Source organism: Carassius carassius, chromosome 3 (assembly GCF_963082965.1).
Source record: "Carassius carassius chromosome 3, fCarCar2.1, whole genome shotgun sequence".
In the NCBI taxonomy this organism is placed as follows: Eukaryota; Metazoa; Chordata; class Actinopteri; order Cypriniformes; family Cyprinidae; genus Carassius; species Carassius carassius.
The window spans coordinates 42,874,873-42,888,982 of record NC_081757.1 but is presented as its reverse complement, the minus strand read 5'-3'; positions in this window follow the sequence as shown (position 1 = coordinate 42,888,982).

Here is a 14,110-nt window from a genome sequence, read left to right as displayed (position 1 = left end):
GGAGCCATGTGTGAGGTTATCATCTGAAATCAGTCTAAAGTGACTGTAAATAGAGCGGCTGGAATGGCAGGCACCGAGCTCTGACCAGATGTCAACAATCCCATGCTGCACTGCTCACAGAATGGACTCCAACGGTGATGGCAAAGAGGAATGGACAGAGGAGCAATGGGAGAAATGGTAAGGGTCTTTTCTCTTTGAGCTTGTGTTTTTGGTGGTAGAATATATTAGATGTTTCTGTGTTATGATGAGCAGCAGATGCAACATCTGTAGCAGATCGTTGTTTTTGTTGCATAGCAACACTCTGTTATGCCAAGGATCTTTAAATAATTTGTATGCAATATTATTTTCAGCATTGCAATGAAATTCTTGTCCTTTGCCAGTTGTTTGTTCACATACTGACATTAATACAAATCTGTATGGCGACAATTCTGTCTTCACCTATTGTCTTTTTAAATAGTTCATTTTATCATACAGATTCTATTAATTGTAATGTCAGACAAAAGACTTTTATTTTGAAAGGGACTGAGAATGTGTATGTTGCACACCATGAGGTCATTCATGCCACTTTAGAGACACAAGCTAGAGCGGTTACTTAAATAAGCATGCATCATGTGTAGAGTATAAATACAATGTTATCTGTGAAGTTTGCCAAGTCACTGCTTCCTGCCATGAATGCATTCAGATAGTTTAAAACAAAATATACCCCATATTATTTAAAAAAAAAATCACATTTTGTCATCTCATCCTCACGCTGAAATGCTTTAAATATGTTTTAGACATCAGTATACAATCTAAACCTTATAGTAACAAAAAACAGATTAATAACAGAAGAGCACAAAAGAAGAAAAAACAAGTCATATTTAAAACACAAGTACAGAAAGTGCAATCATTTCGGACATCGCACATTCAATAAAATCACAGCTAAACAGATGGGTTTTGAGTCTAGATTTAAAAGTGGCTAATGTTTTAGCACATCTGATCTCTTCTGAAAGCTGATTCCAACTGCAGGTGGCATAACAGATAAAAGCAGATTCCCCTTATTTTGTGTAAACCCTTGTTGTTTCTAACTGACTCGATCCTTATGATCTGAGTGGTCTGTTAGGTTTATATTCAGTGAGCATATCTGCAATGTATTTAGGTCCTATGCCATTGAGTGATTTGTAAACAAGTAAAAGTGCTTTAAAATCAATCCTAAATGTAACTGGGAGCCAGTGTAAGGACTGGTATGATATGCTCAGATGTTCTGGTTCTAGCCCTGAGACTGGCAAGAGCAGAAACCAAATCTTCAGTACTTATCCTGCTTGATCTGTCCGCTGTTTTTGACACGGTTAACCACCAGATCCTCCTATCAACCCTACTGGCAAAAGGCATCTCAGGAACCACACTTCAGTGGTTTGAGTCTTACCTATCAGATAGGTCCTTCAAAGTATCTTGGAGAGGTGAGGGGTCCAAATCACAACATCTAACTACTGGAGTGCCACAGGGCTCAGTTCTTGGACCACTTCTCTTCTCAGTCTACATGGCATCATTAGGTTCTGTCATTCAGAAACATGTCTTTTCATACCACTGCTATGCTGATTTCTCTGTTCAGGAAGTGAACTTCCAGTGCACTACATCATTACACCTCTAGGTGGCGAGTCACATTCATGAATGAATCTAGTTGAAATGGCCAGACAGTCAACAATGTCCTGTTTATAATATTTAGTTATGGTTTAAATGTTAATTGTTACAAGAAAACATAAATATACAATAAAAAACACATTTCAAGTAGAAAAGATTATGCTCAGAAAACAAATGCTGTGCACAAAACTGTGTGGTGCATGTCAGACCAATTAAAAAAGGTGTTCAGCAATGAGTGAAGAAGTCCTTAATGGGTGGTTATTTTATCACACAGGCATGCAATGCATGTTTGTTGATTTAGCCTCAAACAGTAGTTTAAAAAAATACTAAAGTAACATTCTAAAGTGTTATTGCATTTCTTTTAAAATGAAATAATCTAACACTTTTATTTGGCTTGGAATGAGTTACACTTTTTTTGTCTTATTATTATTCTAGAGTGGAAGTGCTGTTGGCTCATAGGTATAAAAGTGGTATGTTCTGCCATAGATTTGTCAGTAGCACTTTATTTTACAGTCCTGTTCCTCATGTACAGTACATACTATGTTCTTATTATAGTAATTACAATAACTATGTTATAACTAGGTACTAACCCTGAACCTACCCCTAAACCTAACCCTACTCCATGTAGTTACCTTGTGTTACCATAACTTTCTTAGATAAATACACTGTAAGTACACGAACTGTAAAATAAAGTGCAATCGATTTGTCTGTCATTGTTTGTTTTTCCAACTATGTCTCAGCATAGACTTCCATTCCAAAGCTTGGTTTCCTGAGAATTTAAATATTTTTCAAAGAAGACACTTATGCTCATCAAGGCTGCGTTTTTTAAACTAAAAATACAGTAAAAACAGTAATATTGTGAAATAATATTACAATTTAAAAAAAGCTGTTTTCTATGTGAATACATTTTAAAATGTTATTTATTCATGTGATGCAAAGCTGAATTTTCAGCAGCCTGCTTATGGGCTTCATTATATTTGAGGCACTAAAGTAAGTCATGTGTTCCCATCCCACTGAACCGATGCAAATTATTGGTCAATTACACCAAAATACATAGTGAACAGAAAATACTTTTATTATTATTATTATTAAATTTTTTATATATATTTTTTGTTTTACTGTGCATTCCAGTTGATCTAAATCAAACTACAGTTGGGTTTTTTTGATTAGGCTAAAAAATACAAAATAAAAACATGATTTCTGAGTTAAACTTAATTTCCCCTCTACAGGATTTTTGCTTTCGCAGGCCTTTTTGAAAATAATTTAGTCTATATCAAAATCTGTTCAAACCTGGCAAGCAGAGCTGCAGCTGAGATCAGGCCAAGCTCTAGTGTTAACGAGCCTCATTGTAATGCAGTGAGTAAACACTGATATGAATAGTCTTTGTACCAAACCCCTCCCCATCTCTTTTTCTCTGAAAGTCTGATGTCATCGCTCGCTCTAATGGTCCGCATAGTGGCCCTCATTTCCTCTCTCTTATTTTCTTATGCACTCTGTTCTCTGACTGACAGTCGATCTTTCCAATCCCTGCAGGATCATGTGACCCAGGCACACACCAGTGGCCTGGAGGAGGTGGAGGCAGACGCAGCGGGTCAGATCCAGGCAGAGACACATCCCTCACATCTGACTGATGCAGCCCACAGGAGCCAAAGAGTGGCTTGTCCAGCATCAATGGACTCCATCGTTCCTGTCAGCAAGGATGCCTACCATCCAAAAAGACCCACCACTCTCAAATTATTCCCACAGGTGCCGCGGACTCAGGTAATGATTTTAGGTTCATTTTCTCTGATGTGGCAAGTGAAACAGTGCATCCTAAAACATTTCAGAAAAGAGTGCAAAATGAAATATCATAAAGTAATGTTTAAATGAAGTCGATGTTTAAATGGCTACATATTACTCGCTCATTTGTCCTTGTAAAAACAAGTACAAGTGCACATTTAATACTCAAGCACACTGTTTTGCATCTCTGTACAATCCTACAGTACTTAAAATGACTTGAGTGACAGTATTCAACAAGGATTTGTTCATTAATGGTCAGAACAGTCTTTAAAATATTCTGTCTGGACTGCATTAGAATTACAGAACACCAAACCTGTTTTGTGTAATCATAAACGTACATATAAGGTATGGAATATTATTTATAATAACTCTATGCATCAAACAAAGGCATTTCAATATATACGTGTGTGTGTACACAAAAAAGCATCTGAGAAGTAATGTCACGCTTCTAAAAGAAAAAGTTTGATTTCAAAGACACATTCTTAAAATAAAAATAAAAAACAGGCAAATGATAGAAGATTTAAAGAACAAATGCAAACCTAAAAGGGGATGAATAAACTTTTAATGATATTACAGTATCTAAATATTTCAAACTTTTTAAAGTGCTTATCCAAGAGTACTTTTATTCAAGGATGGAAAGAGTACTGAAAAATCATATCATACTTAAGTAAAAGTATTAAGTATAAAGTAATGGTTATCATTATATGTTTGAATGAACTCTGTGAATGTTGCTTATTTTGCTGTCAGTTGTTGGGTATGTTCTTTTTAGGATTATAAGTAGAGAGCACAGTTGGAGGAAAAGTGGCACGGTAAAAGTAAAGCTTTTAAAACTACCAAAAAAAAAAAGTACAAGTCCTGAGAAAAGCTCTGCAACAAGAGTTTCTGTAAGCTGTTACTTTACACCTCTGCTTTAGTGTTGGAGGGATGATTTAAAGCTTTCTGTGTGGAGAGTGTTAATATGGGTCAGTCTGAAGTAAAAGAGTGGACTTTATTGTAAGCATTGTAAGAGAGTGAGAAAGAATCGGTGAAATAGCTGAACTTTAGTCAGTTTTAACCAACTTAAGTACACTTTTATATGTAATTTCATAATCATTTTCTATTGCATTTGAAATATGGTTAACATGCTGTTGAATGTACTGACAAGCATTTATAATAAAGAAAAATATGTAACATGCAACTAACTATAAAGTTAACTTAAAATATATGAATAATGATACATAAAGCTTCAATTTAGTACATTTTAAATATATTAACCTTAAATGTAAAATAAAATAACAGCACACTGCAATTAAAATTTAACAAGTAATCAACTCATCAAAATAAGTGTGCTTCTTTAAAGCACATCAAAATTACCATTTTAAGCATTTAATGTTCAAAATTATAAACTGCGATATTTAAAAGTGAACTTAAGTGTGTTAACAAACATGGTCATTAAAGTGTCTCTTTTTACATACACTTAGGTTACATTTTATTTTATTAATAGTATATTTGATCGTGCTAAAGTGGAACTATTGCAAGTGTACTTCAGGTAGCTACAATTTAAATATCTTGCATTTAAAGGCCGATATTATTCAAAGATCACAATCTTCATTGATAGTGACATTAAAACACATTTTAGCTTCTCTGAAACCCTCCACCTTCCCCAGCTCCACCTGTATAGATCTGCTCTGGTTGAGTTAAATAATTGTTGGGGTTGAGTTAAATAATTGTTGCACATGACCATTGATTAGCGTGAAGGAGAGAGAACGATAAATAGAGAAGCACAGCGAAGTGTGAGGAGCGCTGGGAAGCAGTGTTTTTGCTAAACGCCGAGCTGCACTCAAGGTTGGGGGGTGGGTGCCGTTCGCATGCTGTTTAGGGCTGCCGGCGGTGAAGATAGTTTAGCGGGCTAACCTGTAGATAAGGCCGGGTATAGGAGTGCGTTGGGCGGCGCGGCTTCTCAGAAAAGGGGTGCTCCGTTTTCGCTACAGTCGGGGGCCTCGCGAGCGCTGGACTGGTGTCTGCTTGTTCCCCTTTACCAACCAGCGCCAAAGCCTAGACCCTGTGGGAGGGTCTCGCATCCCGGGAGAGCTAAGTTTTTAACTCTTTGTGTGTGTGTGTGTGTGTGTAATTTTAAATCTAGCAGTATAGCCATTTCATGATGGGGTGGGAGGGTTATGATGAACTGAATTCTTATGTGTCGGTCTGATGGCGTCTTTGGCGTGAAGGTTACGTGTTGTGTGTGCCATGTCCTGCTGGGAGTGTGGGTGTACCAGACATATAAAACGAGACTGCCCATACTCGCAGGGAAACTACAGGGGGCAGGTACTGTAGGCCCACTGCCTGCCCCCTGGCGTGTTGGTACATATGCGGCCTCTGCAAGCAACCAGGGTGGCTCTGGATACATCGGAGCCAAAATAGGTGCGTCAGACTCCCTTCTCTTGGTAGATAGTGGGGCGACATTATCAGTTATACCAAAACAATGTTGGCTTGAAATAACTAAAGGGGGAACAGAACTGTCTGGACATCATGGTGAGGTGTCGGCAGCTAATGGAGGGTTGATGGGGATTTTGGGAAAATGGCAAACAGTTTGCCAGTTTGATTCATTGGCATTAATCACTGAGTTTTTGGTAGCTGATGTGCCATCCCAGGATATTCTTTTGGGTTTTGACTTTTTGAGTAAATATGGTGTCGTTGTGGATTTTGGTAAAAAGGAGTGTCGAATTATGGGTAAAATGCTTCCCCTGATTGTTCCGGCAGATATTGATACGCCTCGGACCGTGATTGTCTTGGAAGATACTGTAATTCCCCCACGTAGTGAGGCAATCATTGCAGGAAAGGTGGACAATTCCTTCGTGGCCTGTTGTGAGGGTATGATGGAACCATCAGACACATTATCAAATCAATGTGATGTAATGATAGCTCGGGTGGTCTGTAGGGTGGAGGGGGGTAGACTGCCGGTACGAGTGATTAATGTAACTAAAGATGCCCTTACATTAAAGGGGGGTATGAGGTTGGGAACTTTGCATACCGACATTGAGGTGGGCTGTAAGGCTGAACCTGTGGACATGGGTGAGGATGAGGATGGCCTTGGTCTGTTGACAAGCTTATTGCTCATTTTGGGTTGCATCAGAAGAATTTTATTCCATCTGATTTAAGAGATATTCGTGAGTTGTTACAAAGAAATATGTCTGTGTTTAGTGAGGGGGAGGGGGATTTGGGGAGAACACACCTGACAATGCACCAAATCGATACAGGGGATGCAAAGCCTGTGAAGTTGCCACCCCGTCGCGTTCCCCTCCACTTGCAACATGAGGTAGCGGACCATGTAAAGCAAATGTTGTCAAATAACATAATTCAGCCTTCTCATAGTCCCTGGGCAGCTCCGGTAGTTTTGGTACGCAAAAGCGTGATGGCGGCCTCCGTTTTTGTGTGGATTATCGTAAATTAAACGATGTAACCCGGAAGGATGCGTATCCGTTGCCACGGATTGATGATGCCCTTGACAGTCTGAATAAAGCTTGTTGGTTCTCAACTCTTGATTTAGCCAGTGGTTACTGGCAGGTGGAGTTGGATCCTGTGGATAAATATAAGACTGCGTTTATCACTCGTCAGGGTCTGTTTGAATTCAATGTCCTTAGTTTTGGTCTTTGCAATAGTCCAAGTACATTTCCGCGACTGATGGATCTGGTGCTGGCAGATCTTCAGTGGACTACCTGTCTGGTGTACTTGGATGATATTATTATATTTGGACGGACCTTTCAGGAACATTTGGGCCGTCTGGATGAAGTTTTGATAAAACTACGCCAGGCTAACCTCAAAGTCAAACCCACTAAGTGTAACTTGTTTGCCACTCAGCTGCAGTATTTAGGACACATCATCTCATCAAAGGGGGTGAAAGCAGATCCCGCCAAAGTAGAGGCTGTGCGCCAGTGGCCGGTGCCCAAAAATCAAACAGAGGTCAGGAGTTTTGTGGGTTTAGCGTCGTACTATCGGAGGTTTGTGAAGGGGTTTGCTGAGATAGCCCGCCCGCTGCACCAGCTCACTGAGAAAGGCAGGCATTTTAAATGGACAGAGGCATGTCATACGGCTTTTGAACAGCTCAAAGTGAGTTAAATGTCAGCTCCTGTTCTTGTATACCCTGATCCCTCTAAAACATTCATTGTAGATACGGATGCTAGCGATGCTGGTATTGGGGCTGTATTGTCGCAAGAAGAAGGGGGGTTTGAACATGTTATAGCATATGCCAGCAGAGCCCTTACTAAGCAGGAAAGAAAATATGCCACAACTAAGAAAGAGCTGTTAAGTATGGTCACGTTCATCAAGCATTTTAAACATTATCTTTTGGGTAAGGAATTTGTTCTGCGAACTGACCATAATTCCTTGAGGTGGCTGCATAATTTCCAGGGCTTAGAGGGACAGTTAGCCAGATGGGTGGAGCAGTTAGCAAGTTTCCAGTATAAAATTGTTCATCGCCCTGGACGAGGGCATGCTAATGCTGACGCCCTTTCTAGGCTGCCTGCTTACCTGTCAACTCCAGTGCCCTTTGAGCCAGAACCCACTGACACGAGGGGCGCATGTAATAGCTGCAGTACAAAATGTGCCTCCTAATGTAACCCCAGAGAGGGAAGGGGATGAGCTAGCTCGGGCGCAATGGGAAGATGCAGAGTTAAAAAAGATCATTGTTCAAAAAAAAAAGAGGGAGGGACTGGGTTGCAACCACCAGATGATCTACAAAGGTATGCACCAGTATGGTCCCAGTTACAAATGCAGGGCTCACGGTTGGTGAGGTTCCCTCCATTGAACTCTGATGCCGCTGATGCCCGAAACCCTCAAAGAAAACATATATTGTAGTTATTGGCGATTACTTTTCCAAATGGACGTAGGCATTCCCTCTTCCTAATCAGGAAGTGGAGACGGTGGCTAAATTGCTGGTTGAACAGTGGGTGTGCCGGTTTGGTGCCCCAAGGATAATCCATACTGATCAGGGCCGAAATTTTGAATCCAGGTTATTTAAAGAAGTGTGCCAGTTGCTGAACATTTATAAGACCAGGACGTAACCGTATCATCCACAATCGGATGGGATGGATGAAAGGTTTAAAAGAACACTGGCCTCTATGTTGTCTCTGTTTGTAGATGATAACCAAGCTAACTGGGACATCCTGTTGCCGTATGTGATGATGGCCTATAGAAGCAGCGTTCACTCCAGTACTGGGTTTACACCCTACAAAGTGGTTTTTGGGAGAGAGATCATCCTTCCTGTCAACGTTATGCTTAATGTGGCTGGGGGGGAAATATTCTCTTCCACGTCAGAGTATGTGGCTAGACTGTTGGAGACATTGTCTACAGTGGTAGAGGCGGTAAAGGGCCATCAGTTAAGAGCGGCGGTGAAGCAGAAGGTAGACTATGACTTCAGAGCACATTTCCAATTTTATTCTGAAGGAGAATTGGTCTGGGTTCGGGGGAAAGTGAGGAAAAGGGGGCTCTGTCCAAAATTACAACGAAGGTTTAAGGGGCCTTATAAAATCAAGGAGAGGATAACTGAAGTTCTGTACAGGAACTAACTGAAGGGCACCGGTGTGGTCGGGACTATGAGATGTTTTGAATTTGACTCGAGGACGAGTCTGCTTTATGGGTGGGGGGAGTGTAATGAAGTGACGTGGTAAAGATGCATTGTTATGATTGTTGTGTGTGGGGGGGAGGGATTTGAGGGAAGAGGGGGTTGATATAGAGTTAAATAATTGTTGCACCTGACCATTGATTAGCGTGAAGGAGAGAGAACGATAAATAGAGAAGCACAGCGAAGTGTGAGGAGCGCTGGGAAGCAGTGTTTTTGCTAAACGCCGAGCTGCACTCAAGGTTGGGGGGTGGGTACCGTTCGCATGCTGTTTAGGGCTGCCGGCGGTGAAGATAGTTTAGCGGGCTAACCTGTAGATAAGGCCGGGTATAGGAGTGCGTTGGGCGGCGCGGCTTCTCAGAAAAGGGGTGCTCCGTTTTCGCTACAGTCGGGGGCCTCGCGAGCGCTGGACTGGTGTCTGCTTGTTCCCCTTTACCAACCAGCGCCAAAGCCTAGACCCTGTGGGAGGGTCTCGCATCCCAGGAGAGCTAAGTTTTTAACTCTTTGTGTGTGTGTATGTGTGTGTGTGTGTGTGTGTGTGTGTGTGTGTGTGTGTGTGTGTGTGTGTGTGTGTGTGTGTGTGTGTGTAATTTTAAATCTAGCAGTATAGCCATTTCATGATGGGGTGGGAGGGTTATGATGAACTGAATTCTTATGTGGCGGTCTGATGGCGTCTTTGGCGTGAAGGTTACGTGTTGTGTGTGCCGTGTCCTGCGGGGGTGATATGTGTTTCATAGCTTTGGTCTATTTATTGCGGTTCTCTGTGTAGCAGCTTCTATGGTGGTGTTGTTCGCCCAGATTTGTTTAACATTAGTACTTAGGACTTCCAGAACCTGACCCAGTCTGACATGTTTGGTAACTGCATGAATTCTATATATAATAAAGATTACTGTTTCTACCCCTGTGGTGTTGCTTGGTCTGTAGAGTAGATTCCTCTAGCCACAACATTAAATTCCCTATCTAGGTTTATTACAATACTCTATCAATTCACTTTTTGGTGCATGATCCTTCTGTAACCAGGTGAGCTGGCACCTTCTCGTGAACACTCGTGTCTGAGCGATGAGGAGAATCACCAGCCGGGACAGAGTCAGACTCAAATGAAAGACTGCGGCACCTTGACCGACAAACCTAACAGTTGCCCCTCCAAACACACTCAAGCTCCTGATCAATTTGAGCGCATCCATTATCACACAGACGTCCGGCTTGAGCCTACGGAAGAGATCTTTCTGATGCCCATACAGCGCTGCACTGAGGCTCCAGAGCAGGAGATAACACCAGCCCTTTCCCAAGTGATCGCAGACAGCTCTGACAACGAAGCTCCCCCTCCGTACAGCGAACAGGATCTGCAGCTGCCGTCCTATTCCTCCTGTGTGGAGGCTTTGGCTGCTGTGGACCCTGACAGTGAAGAAGAAGAAGCAGCTGGAGCTGAAGATCTTTTATCCAAAGTGACTTACAGTGAATTTATGCTATACTTTTTTTTTACCAGTATGTGTGTTCCCTGGGAATTGAACACACAACCTTGTGAAAAAAATACAGTTTTATGTATTTTCAGCATCATTCCTCCGGTCTTCAGTGTCACATGATCTTCAGAAATCATTCTAATTTGCTGCTCAAGAAACATTTCTGATTATTATCAATGTTGGAACCAGTTGTGCTGCTAATTTTTTTTGTGGATACACAACAACTGTGATAGTTAAGTGATGGTGTGCTCTGCATTTAACCCATCCAAAGTGCACACACACAACAGTGAACACACACACACACACTGTGAACACACGCACACACGCACACACACACCTGGAGCAGTGTTCATCATTTATGCTGCAGCACCCGAGGAGCAGATGGGAGTTCGGTGCCTTGCTCAAGGGCACATCAGTCGTGGTTTTGCCGGCCCGAGACTCAAACCCACAACCCTAGAGTTAGGAGTCTATCTCTCTAACCACTAGGCCACAACTTCCCACAAAGTCACTTCCATATAACACTACCAATACACTATCATTTAAAAGTTTATTTTTTTTAAGAGAAAAATGAATACTTTTATTCAGCAAATATGCATTAAATTGATCATAAGTGACAGTGAAGACTAACAAAAGATTTTTTTGATAAATGTTATTCTTTTATAATTAATCACAGAATCCTGAAGAAAAAAATCTTGGTTTCCACACAAATATTATTAAATATTATTAATTGTCAACATTGATGATAAGGATCATTATTGATAGTTGAGCACCAATAGTAACTAATAATAACTGAGTAGCCAGTCATCATATTAAAATGATTTAATGATGCTGATGAGTAATGATGTTGAAAATTCAGCTTTGTATCACAAAAATAAATTACATTTTAACATATTTTAACATAGAAAACAGTTATTTTGAATGGTAAAATAATTTCACAATTTTATTGTATTTTTGATCAAATAAATGCAGCCTTGCAGACCATAAGAGACTTCTTGTTCTTTAAAAAACATTTAAACTTTTAGACAGTTCAAAACTTCTGACCTGTAGCATTCGTATGTATCTTTCAATGAAAGTATTAGAATTAGAAGATTAGAAGTATTAGAAGAAATATTTCCTGCATGTTTTGTTACAGTACAGTTGTTTCAGTTGTCGTGATGTGACGTGGCACACCGTGGTTTCATCAGGTCACAGTTTGTTTAAGTAGTCCCTGGATTACTGGATATCAGGAGTGTTTCCCATCAAGGGGGCACTGGTTTCCCCAAACGCTTTGAATGAGAAAATACTGGTTTAGGAGGCACTTAGCTCAGTTAATATATCCACCAAGTTACATTACTATTACCATCACATATGCAGCCATCAATACAGTGGGTGGGCAATATACTGTACAGATTAAAACAACACACTGGTGAATCAGTTTAAATCTTTGAGTAGAACTAGGGCTGGGTTATATTTATAAACATATATGTGATCCTGAAGCACAGAACCAGTCATAAAGGTCAATTTTTCTAAATTGAGATTTATAAATCTGAATAAATAAGCTTTGCATTGATGTATGGTTTGTTTGGAAGACATCATTTGGCCGAGATACAACTATTTGAAAATCTGGAATCTGAGGGTGCAAAAAAATAAAAATAAAAATCTAAATCGAGAAAATCATCTTTAAAGTTGTCCAAAGGAAATTCTAGCCATGAATATTAATAATCAAAAATTAAGTTTTGATATTCTTTAGAAAATTTACAAAATATCTTCATAGAACATGATCTTTATGATTTTTTTTGTCATAAAAGAAAAATAGATAATTTTGACCTATACAATGTCTTGTTGGCTATTCCTACAAATATACCTGTGCTGCTTATGACTGCTTTTGTGCTCCGGGGAAACTTATATATCTCAATGTTCCAAAAAAAAGAAAACAAACCTTCACCAGGTGTAATTTGCAATTGTATCAAATCTTCGATTAGCAGGTCATGAATAGATCAGTATTTGAGCATAATTAGGATTCACTGTACTGATGTGAAAGTGTTTGTATGACAGGCTGAAACAAACTCTTTGTTTTGGTGTTTAGGTACAGAATCTTTTGGCTTGTTTTCCTGCATAATTAACGGAGAAGAGCGAGAACAGACGCACCGAGCCGTGTACAGGTGAAGCACACTGGATACTGGGTCTTTCTCAGGAAATGCCACCATTTGTGACTCAAACTAAAATAAAACATATCATTTGAGTACACAATGAGCTGCTAAAGACCCAGCAATATATGTGAATTTAGCCTTGCTAAGAATGAGTAGCTATTTATAATTTGCTACATTATTTCGTCCCCATGAGTAAGTTCACATGCTGAGAAATGAATATAGTTAAATTAATATGGATAATGGAGGAGCGTTTGATCAAAAGAAACCTCCGTTTGAAGTCAAATATTGTTATTGTTTTTAACGATGCCACTCCTTTAATTAAATATGATGTCAGAAAGACCAAACCACTATTTTTCAAAGGTGGAAATGGGGAAAGTACTCAGTAATGCTGTTTTATAACCCAATTGTGTCAGTGATTAGCAAAAATACAAATTGGTTAATATAAAAAAATAAAATGCAGAAGTATTGTTTATGTTTACTGTTTTTTAAAGGGGTGAATCAGTGGGTTTTTTCTAGGCTTGATTGTGTTAATGGGGTGCAGTGTAACGTCTTCATGTTTTTTTTAAAAACACATAATTATTACACATAATTGACCTTTATTTCATTTCTCTGATAAACGCGCTGATCATTTCCTGCTTTTATGAAGCCCCTCCCTCAGAAATAGGCACTGGGCTCTGATTGGTCAGCTGAGCCAGTGTGTTGTGATTGGCTAAACCACCTCTAGTGCGCATCTACGCTTTTATTCGTAAATGCTACTGCTTCTATTAGCTTTTTATATACGGTTTTATCCTGATTAAAGCTTTAATACAGTATGGCAACTGCACGCGCGTCGATGTTTAATGCTTCTCATAGCTGTGTGAAAATAAGTGTATAACTGTAACTGGGACAAAAACGAGAGACAAATGTCTCCATCTGAGAACAAAGCAGATAGAAAAGCAAGCATGTCCTCACCTGATGGATGTGTTTCGGCAGGTTTGTCCCTCGTCATGATGACGAGCTGGAGGTCAGTGACCCTGTGCTGGTGGAGCTGCAGGACGAGGATCACTGGTGCGAGGGCTACAACATGAGGAGCGGAGCACATGGCATCTTTCCCGCTTATTACGCCTCAGAGTTCTGCAAGGAGCAAGAGCTCACTTCAGACGGTAAGAGCTGGAGATTCAGATCACTGTGCTTTAAATAATGACAAGATTGTCTTCTGTAGAGTTGCTTTATGAGTTCAAAACTACTGAACTTCGAAACAATAACACTGTTATGGAATTAACATGAAACAACACTGGACTACACTCTTAAAAATAAAGGTGCTTAAAAGGTTCTTCACAGCGAAGCAATCGAAGGTTCTTTAAAAGGAGTCATCAGATGCCCATTTTCCACAAGTTGATATTATTGTTTAGGGTCTTAATGAAAAGTCTGTAACATAGTGTGAGTAAAATTTCTCAATGGTGGTTTAAAGAACTGTTTTAATCTGGTCAAAAAACTGTTCTGTCTACAGCAAGCCATTTTAATGCTTGTCCCTTTAAATGTTAATG